This window comes from Notolepis coatsorum (assembly GCF_963971535.1).
Source record: "Notolepis coatsorum genome assembly, contig: SCAFFOLD_193, whole genome shotgun sequence".
NCBI classification, from domain to species: domain Eukaryota; kingdom Metazoa; phylum Chordata; class Actinopteri; order Aulopiformes; family Paralepididae; genus Notolepis; species Notolepis coatsorum.
The window spans coordinates 299,581-310,127 of record NW_028172772.1 but is presented as its reverse complement, the minus strand read 5'-3'; positions in this window follow the sequence as shown (position 1 = coordinate 310,127).

Below are 10,547 nucleotides of genomic sequence, written 5' to 3'. Positions count from 1 at the left end.
AGATCATTTTCACATCTGTAACAACCCGATTTGCACGGAGAAGCTAACTGCCAGTGACAAAGACAGTTCACACATAACTCGCGTCGTATCCTAAATGCATTGCAGCAACACACGTTTTGGGAAAACATCGTTATTCACAAAACATTTAGAAAGGTAAAACCAGAAGACGTGTTATTAGGTCTGGTCAAACCTTGTCCTACCCGGAACGTAGATCAGCGAAGTGCAGTCACAAGACACCGTAGGAACACAGCCGCCCTGTGTTGTTCGATCCGGGCAGCGTCGCCGCTCTACCCGTCGCAACGGTCCCTTTGTTGACGCAATCCTTGCCGTCCTGGCTCAGGGCAGGGTCGACGAACATCCCCTGTCAAAGACGACGTCGTAGTCAAGAGTGTAAAACATGTTACAATCAAAGCACGTTCAACAGAGTAGCATTAAGCTAACGGCCGCTCCAACCGTCGGTCGCTATTACCCCTGCTCGCGAGACGCCGAGCGAACGGCGCACGCGACCAGAGGGGAGCTCACGGCGGCGCGCGAGTAGCAGAAGCTACCTCGCGCTGGCCTTGTCCGATAGCAGCAAGCTAAAGTTTCCTAGTGATCACAACAGCTAGCGCCGCAGCCAACAGCTGACTGGCTAACAGTAGGCCCAACCTCTGTAGGCCCTGCAGTGATCCCAGCAGGCTAACGCCGCAGCTAACAGCTGACCGGCTAACCGTAAGCTAAGCAGCTATCACCTGAATTTGTACACAATGATATAACACTCACCCAGACAGGCCGTCGTTCTGAAACCCTCCTCACTTTTTAAGAGAAAAGAGAAACAAGATGTCAACACAGCTTTACAACGGTGATTTTACCAACACCCGACGGAATCAGCACAATACCAAACTGGCCTGTGTAGCTGACTTGAACATGGATCTTCCGCTAACGAACATCCATGCACATATCTCCTCGTGAAGGAATACTCTCATTTGGATATGAACGAAGGGGCTACACGGTGACAGGGAGATACCCACTCGTCCAGAAAACACAGGGATCACCAGTGTTAATAGTCGCGGCCCACTAGTTAAAACTACAATGGTCTTCAGACCAAGGTCTTCTGTCGCCTAGGTGGCTGAACAAAGGACCCTAGCCTGGGGCCGGTTTTCATAAACATTGTCAAGTAGCCCCCATAGCACTAACAGACAAGTGAAGCATGCCAGCGACAGTACTCACCCAACCTGAAACCCACCGCTCCTCACAACAGCGGCGCGTCTTACAGTTCAGCTGTGGCCTGAAAGGTTTCACCCCAACAAACACAGCAAGGAACTGCAGTTGAGAAGCATGCAGCGGCGTGCTCCCAATACGAAAACCGGTGGAGGGTTTTTAGAATGATCACCATCTTCCAGACACTCCAGTGACGAAGACAACATTGCCGTATTTTCTCGAAAGTAGTGAGAGAGAAAATAAAGATATGATGTCAACGTATCTCCTTGTTCTTCCTTTCCTTGTAAACAATATTTTTCTCCACGTCAAGTGGGCATATGAGCAACACGTTGCTTGTGATGAAATTTGAGAAGGAGATGAGTGTGTGGCACCACCCCTGCTTATATAGGTAAGCGGATGGGGGTGTGGCCAGATGAATGCTGGCATTTAAAGGTACATTGTGGAATTATTCAGTGTATATATGCTGAAGCGAGATATATGCAATGAACGCTGAGCGTGAGCTAGTGTGGAACAGAACATACCTGTCTCTGGCTGGTGACTGCCCTTTCAACGTGGCCACGCTGAAATCACCTTTCTTATCATTTGTTAATAAACCTTTCTATTATTATTAATAATGACTCAGAATGATTTGTAAACGGCTCATCGTTTAAATCCTTAGAGATTTCCCATTACAGATGGCGACGAGAAGAATTATGGGATATTTTTTGTTTTAACTAGTTTATTAGATTTTAAAGCGATGGGGGTCGAGTTGGCCGCGAAGCGGGCTCTGCGGGCAGGTTGAATCTTGAGTTTCAGGGGAAGCACTTCCTTATCTCAAACTCCTCCGCGCATGGGAAGGGGGAGAGAACCACCTGTGCTGTCCGTTTTGCTGTCAACTCCGGCTAGGACCGTGGGAATGCGTGGGGGGATATTCGGTGAGCTGTTGTCATTTTGTTTAAAGCGGTTTTGTTTTGCATCTATAAAGTAGTTAGGTTACGTTTAGATTAGGACGTCTGGTTGACCAGATAGCGTAGGACAGAGTGGTGATTGCCGACGAGCAGTCCAGGGGTGAGTTAATATCTCCTGCCTCAAAGCCTCCGAGATAAATACGGGAGAAGGGGGACGCCTGTCTACGACTGTCTTATCAACTCTGACAGGTAAACCTGGGGGGATGCGAGTGGGGTATTGAAGTTATTTTTGGGGTTCTGGGTCAAGTGGGTGTCTAACATTAGAACATCGTTTTTTTTCTGTGTGTAACCCCCCTGTGTTCCTCTGATTACTGGGATTTAAGGGGTGCGTTCTGGTAATTAGCGAGAATTACATGTGTAAGGTGTACTGTGAAGTATGTTTAGGAATTACAGGAGTTCATGCGATAGGTCCCACTATTTAGCGTGGGTTATCTTTTAAGCACTGATTGTTATTATTTCACAAAGAGGCGGGAAGAGGGTCCGTGCGTGGAGAATACCGAGAACAGGTGCTGTGTGTGTGTGATTCGTTTCTATCACCTATCTGGTCAAAAACTGCAGTTTTTCTGAAAATAAATAGGATAGGGCGTTAAATACGCTGTTTTCACAGAGCTTTTTATCTCCGAGTGCTCAGGGGAACCAAATTTTTTGGGGGCCACATAATTTCTTTTTGTGTTGTTTTTGTCTGTTAAGGGAAAAAAGAAGCGTGTTAGAGGATGGAGAATGTGGACAGTTTAGAGGGGCCAGAGGGGGCAGCCTGTGGGGTTGTGATGGGAGAAGCTAATACTCTGTTCTTTTTCTCTTCTTCCACGGTGTGCCCGGGGCTGGATTTTGGGCTCGGTGCCTTTCCGTGTGCGTCACCGGCCGTCCCGCCTCCTGTCCGCTGGTCTCGCCGGCGACCATCAACTCCGGTGCGAGGAGAGAGGCCTCATATGCCACCCGCCGCAGCGGCCACACATGCGGCTGGATCAATAACAGCAGATGAATTGGCCAGACAATTAGAGATGCTGAGGTTGTATGCTCAAGAGCTGATGCAGCGTTCACACCTGTCATTGATATCAGCGGTCGGACAGTCGCAGTTAGCCCTGGTGAAAACGGACTCACAGCTTGGGCAGGGCAGGAAGGTGACGGTCCCGGGAAAGAGGCAGCGCAAAGCTGCTGGGTTTTGTTTTGTATGCGGCGGGGCCGGGCATTGGCATAAAGAATGTGCCTATAAGGAGGTGTTTGAGGGGAAAAAAGCACAATGGCGTGCGGAGGTGCAAGGCGGGACGGGCCCTCAGCGCATTGACTGGACGCACGGCGGGGAGGCATTGACCTGAGCCTCAGGACAGGATGATGGCAGGCAAAGTATAGCGCACACTCACATGCACGCACGTTATGAGAAGGGTAGAAAACAATTCTAGTTGGAATGCAATTTGTCGTTAGATATTTCCACTGGGGAAAAAAAAATAATTGAAAGTAGTTTGCAAATGCATGTTCCTAGGTCTAAAGGGACCTACTGGAATTAGGTGCGCTATCATACAATAAGTAAATCGATTAATTACATATAGCTTAACTACATTTCTCAATAGTGGTGTTTCCTTTTAACCGAGTAGCGTTATGGGTAGTGTAACGTATGTTGTTTTACTTGCTACTGCCAGAGAGATTGGGCTGCTAAATGAGGATTAGAGATCAGTAACGTTCGGTGATGTTCGTTCAGTGATAACAACATTAGCTAAATAGCTAACAAAATGAATACAACGTATAGCGTGGCTACGACACAGAATATCGTTAACACAATTATATGCATCATTGTTTACAATAAGCGGGTGGTCAAAGGACTGACAGCGGGGGCCAAGTTAAACATGAATCAATTTATTATGATGGCGTTGATTGCCTGTAGTAGCTGCATCTAACGTTAGGAGCTAACGTTAAAACGAACCTAAAGTTAGTTGTTTACCAACAAGGGCAGCATTTGTTTTATCATTAGCGTATCATTGGTTCAAAAACACAGAACCGGACGAGACGAGTGGTTCGCGCATAGGATAATCACATAATAATACTTCCGGTCCGGTGGGTGGGTTTAGAAAATAAAAGTCTAGAACACCGGAAAAGACGGAGCGGTGGCCTTCAAAATAAAGGTCAAGACGGCGTTTTCCTCCGCGAATACTCGAGCACATCATGTGACCCAGGATGGTCTATTCCCTTAAGCCAGACCTTTCCATTCCCCGACGCTCGATTGTCTAAATCACTATGACGACAGATCAAAAAGTTTGAGCCTGGTCGAGAGCAGGGTTAAGTTCAGTTAGCTGGATGAACCATGGCCACGCCCCCGCAAAGAAATGCCAGCTCGCTTCCTGAAATTATTCTCACAGTCTAGATCTGCATTATACCATTCTGAATTATGTTCTTGTGCTTCGTTTGAAATGTAAAATAATATGTCTGCAGTAACGCTGATAATAAATCATATTCAGCCTATGAATTTACTTTGTCCTATATAATGCACGTCATATTTATACGGATACGGCGCTCGCGAGTCGCGACACACAGTTATTTTAATAACGGAGCACCCGGATGCGTTTCATTCAAGCTGAAGCGTCTATGCGCGGATTGTGGATATGAATTATGAGGAATCTGAATCTGTGGAATATTTAATTGTATCACTGTGATAGTGTCACACGTTATTGTGATATTGTAACTGGGATTAAAATATATGAGGAGATGCGCTGTTTGATGGATTTGATGACGTGACTTGATAAATTGAATGAGATGAATGAATTCGAAAAAATGCATTTATCTTTTCAAGCACTGTTATCTGATGATGAACATGAGGTGTCACTGGTAAACCAAATGGTAATCAATCCAATGCATGTATGGATTAGGTCCGAAACAGATTAAAACCTGATTAATAGTGTAACTACAGGCCTCCCTCCAAGCCTCTCTTTGGAAACCATGTATTTATATAGTACATAATATTAATACCTAAGCACATACAGATATCCTCATGATATAATTCGTATCAATTAGATATACTATTTGGGCTTGTTTTTATCGTTATTCTGGAAGAGCTGAACTAATTATTTTCGCTAGCAAGATCTCATTTGATTATTCATTCCATAAGCCTATACTGCCAGCAGGCACGGCCATTCTGCAATCCCTCCTCTATCTCTCATTGGCAAATTACCTGTCTATCTCTTTCTCTATAGACTCTCTCGCCACATATTATCAAAAGGACCAATAACCTACATCTGCTAATCTGAAAGACAATTATTGAGTTAAAAGTTTTTTGTTTGTTTTTGTTTACCACATATTTTATTTTGTTTTGTTTTGTTTTTGTCTGTCAAAAGAAAATAAGCGTGTTAAAATGGAGGTATCAGCAACCTGACACTTTGTTTTATTTTTTTTCTTCCCCCACGGCGGTACTTTCGCGTCTGCAGGTTCCCGGGTGCGTTACCGGCCTCCCGCCACAACAACGGCCTCATTGCGAGGAGATTGGACGGTTGGGCAGTCACAGTTAGCCCTGGTGAGGACTTTTCTCACAGCTTCCGTGGGGCAGAGCATCCCGAGACGGAAGAAAACAGAGTTGCGAGGCGGGACGGAGGCCGGCAGCGCATTGGCTGGGCGGCACTGCGGGAAGGTGTCGACCTGGGGACATGATGATTGGCAGGCATAGTATATGACACACACACGCTGCCTTCCTTCATCATCACATTGTACCAGCCACAGTACTACTGAGTAATGGTGTTGGTCAGATGTATGTACAGAGTATAGTATTAACATGTACAGGTGTAAAGACACTATGGCAGTATAGCATAACTAGTAAGACACACTTCTGAGTAAAGTCAAAAAGTCCTTGTGTGATAATCAGTGATTATGCTGCTGGTTTTGGGTTGATTGTCAAATTTATCCCACAAGATTGCACCTTTATTATCATGCTTTGTGTATGCGCCAATACAATTCTACATAGGGAGATCTGGAGACACACATGATAACTCATACAGGAGAGAAACAATTTAGTTGTTCAGTTTGTGGTAAAGGGTTCAGTCAGAATGGAAGTCTGAAGAAACACAGGAAAACTCATACGTGACCACTTTCTCATTCTTGGGTCCACAGTTGTGCAGTACATTCTGTCATGTCATATTAAAACACAACGTTAAGCATAAAAATAGCTGGGCAGAATCAGAAATCAAAACAATAGGTAAAATCGTACTGGTCCCTGGAGAGAACATGCTAGCATGTGATTGTACTTGATGGTCAAATATATACACTCACACACACATAGGCACACACACACACACCACAGAAATAAGATGTATGGATTACTGTTGTAAATTGGACATTAACACATCAAGAGAAAACGGGGGTTTCAATGTATATTTTGGTTTATAAACATAACAACATGAGACGCTTCACTATGGCAGCAAGTCATATTGTTTATTGTTGTTGTTTATTGTTGAAAAGGATCCCCATTAGCTGTCGCCTAAGTGGCGAGGGGAAGCCACTGAATGTATACATGTATATATATATGTATGTGTGTATATATATATATATATATATTAAGGCTGTCAAAGTTAGCGCGATATTATCGCGTTAACTTTGACTTCCTTTAATGGCACTATTTTTTTTGTCGCGAGATTAACGGGCGGGCTGTGATTGGACCTCGGGCCCCCGTGGTTTGGGAAATCCGGAAGCAATGCACTAACGTTGAAGCCGCGGCAAATAATATTATCAACAAACCCCTGTTAGCACAATGCCTAGACAGGACACTATTTTGAATGGCAAGTTTAGCTTCAAAGCCATGCCAGATGGCTCTCTCGACAGGACAAAGGTAATTTGTATCTACTGTCGATGTGAGTTGAGTTACCACCGGAGTACGTCTAGTTTAAGATACCACTTGTATGCCAAACACAGTGCCATTGCAGATAGCCCCACCCCCGTTCCTCCTCGCTTGAGGCAAACAACGATGGGTGATAATATGGTGGGGAAACAGCTGGACAGCGCTACAAGCCGCAAGCTAACAACAGCGGTCGCTAAATGGGTGGCTACGGCTTGCAGGCCGATTAACATTGTGGAGGATGTCGGTCTGCGTGAAGTCATACGCATCGCATCCAACGACTGGACTTATGAATTGCCTTGTAGAGCCACTACTACCAAGAAGATTGGCGGCTTGTATGAAAACGAGAGAGCCAAATTGGCGGAGGCATTGGGGGTGACGAGCACAGTTGCGCTCACTGGAGATTATTGGACTTCACTCGCTAATCACAGTTACCTCGGGGTCACAGCGCATTATTTTGACGAGCAGTGGGGACTTCAGTCACATGCGTTGACTGTTATGAAGACAGAGGAGAGGCACTTTGCCAACACATGCGCGGAGCACTTCATGCAGGTAGCCCGAGAATGGAACATTGAAGATAAAGTCAGCACACTGACCACCGACAGTGCACGCAACATGATCGCAGCGTCCAGCCGACTCCCGTTTGAGCACATGCCTTGCGCAGCACACCTCCTCCAACGAGCCATCACAGTGTCTCTACAAAACAGCCCATTTGATAATGCATTGACAAAATGCAGAAAGGTAGTGGGCCATTTCAGACACAGCGCACCAAATGCAGCAGAGCTTGAGCAGCAGCAGGTTGCAAATGGAAAATCTAAAGAGGCACTCACACCAGACGTTTCAACTAGATGGAACAGCACCCTGGAGATGATCAGGCGGATTCTGAGGAATCAAGAACCACTGAGAGAGGTCCTGGCCCTACATGCAACCAAGGTCACAATGCCAACAGCAGCTGAGCTGGACAAATTGCAGAAGTTGGAGACAGTACTGGAACCCTGCAGGTGAATTATTGATACTCTCATTGATACTATGTTTCTGACTCAAAGTGTGTGTGTGTGTGTGAGAGAGAGAGCTGGGAGAGTGTGTGTGAGTGTGAGAGATCTGGGAGAGTGTGTGTGTGAGTGTGAGAGAGCTGGGAGAGTGTGTGTGAGAGAGAGAGCGCTGGGAGAGTGTGTGTGTGTGTGTGTGAGAGAGAGCGCTGGGAGAGAGTGTGTGTGTGTGTGTGAGAGAGAGCGCTGGGAGAGTGTGTGTGTGTGAGAGAGAGCGCTGGGAGAGAGTGTGTGTGAGAGAGAGAGCACTGGGAGAGTGTGTGTGTGTGTGTGAGAGAGAGCGCTGGGAGAGAGTGTGTGTGTGTGAGAGAGAGCGCTGGGAGAGTGTGTGTGTGTGAGAGAGAGCGCTGGGAGAGTGTGTGTGTGTGAGAGAGAGCGCTGGGAGAGAGTGTGTGTGAGAGAGAGAGAGCGCTGGGAGAGTGTGTGTGTGTGTGTGTGAGAGAGAGCGCTGGGAGAGAGTGTGTGTGTGTGAGAGAGAGCGCTGGGAGAGAGTGTGTGTGTGAGAGAGAGAGCGCTGGGAGAGAGTGTGTGTGTGAGAGAGAGAGCGCTGGGAGAGAGTGTGTGTGTGTGAGAGAGAGCGCTGGGAGAGAGTGTGTGTGTGAGAGAGAGAGCGCTGGGAGAGAGTGTGTGTATGAGAGAGAGAGAGCGCTGGGAGAGAGTGTGTGTGTGTGAGAGAGAGCGCTGGGAGAGTGTGTGTGTGTGAGAGAGAGCGCTGGGAGAGTGTGTGTGTGTGAGAGAGAGCGCTGGGAGAGAGTGTGTGTGAGAGATAAAGAAGGGGCAAGCTAGAAAGAGAGTGTGTGTGAGAGAGAGAGAAAGAGGGGGGTGTGAGAGAGATGAAGAAGGGGCAAGAGAGAGAGCTGGGAGACTGTGTCAAGTCAGCTTTATTTTTATAGCACATTTACCAAGCCAACCAAAGTGCTTTACAAGTAGGACATGATAAACACATACAATGCAGTAACAAGTAAAATACACTAAACTTACAGAAAAGGGTATTGAACAAAGTGTGTGTGTGAGAGAGGGGGGGGGGGGTCCTCAGCCCTTGTGTGGGTGATGTAACAAGTTCCTAACTTTTTTCTTTCCACTATTATTGCAGGTACATAACAGAACTTCTCGGAGGAGAGAAGTTTGTATCCTGCTCAGTGGTGCTTCCAGCCTTGTGCCATCTGTCACAAGTCATGGATGTCTCTGAGGATGACCCAGCATATATGGTGAAATTCAAGGAGACCTTCACAGCAGACTTGAAGCAACGCAAGGCCAAAACAAACATGACATGGCTGAGGGTTGCGACAGCTCTGGACCCTAGGTTTAAGGACCTCAAGTCTTTGAGCAAAGCTGAGAGGGCTGAGGTGTGGCGTTCGATCAGTGCCTTGCTCAGGGGGTGGCCTGCACAGCAGGAACAACCAACGACATCTGAGCCACCTAAGGGGACAAAAAGATTAGCTCTGCTTGCTCCACCGTCTTCATCGGATGAAGAGGAAGAGGACTGCATTGAGAAATGTGTGGAGCGCTACAGGGCGGAGCCAACTATTGACACAGAGGACTGTCCGCAGCAGTGGTGGTCCAACCATGAAGGGGCACACAGCATGATGGCCTGCCTTGCACGCAAGTACTTGGCAACACCTGCCACCTCCGTGCCATGCGAGAGGTTGTTTTCACTGTCTGGGCATATTGTTTCAAAGAAGAGAGCCTCCCTGTCTTCTGAAAATGTCAACAGGCTTGTCTGTTTGAGCAACTGGCTCAGTGCAAAGAAATAATTACACACACACACACACACACACACACACACACACACACACACACACACACACACACACACACACACACACACACACACACACACACACTTGAATACTTTATTTGGTTCCACAAATTATATTACATAAACAGGGAATCAAATGTATCGGGGCCAAGTAGCACTGAACACTTAAGGGTCACACAGCACCTCCTTCTCCACGCGGCTAAGCTGCCAATAATAGCTGAGACAGAGCAATATTTGGCAATTTGTTTGTCTTTTGTCTTTGACATTGCAGCAATTCTCAGTCGGGGCTTGTTTAGTGTGGTAACGAGGCACATGTTTACCAAAAGCGTCCAGTGCATCTTATATCCCCACTTCACACACACATACACTTAAACACACATACAAACACACATACACACCCACTAACACACACACACATACACACACACACACACACACACACACACTTAAACACACATACAAACACACATACACACGCCATGGCCGCCTAGTTATAGTTGAAAGTGGGGGTGCAAGATTTTTTTACTTTTTTTTTTTTTTTTTTTTTTGCAAGGGATGGTTTGGAGGGGGTCCGGCACGACCCCCTCCACGGCAGATTTTTTAACATTTAATGAACACCTGTATGTGCAATTTCCTGCAATATAGAGCCTTCAATCTTGACCAAAATAAAGCTGCTCTTTTCACTATAAAACTCAGTTTATATTGCAGTATGATAGCTATAATAATAATAACTTCACTGCGAGGGCTCTTTTAGCTAACGCTAGCTAGGCACGTATGATAGC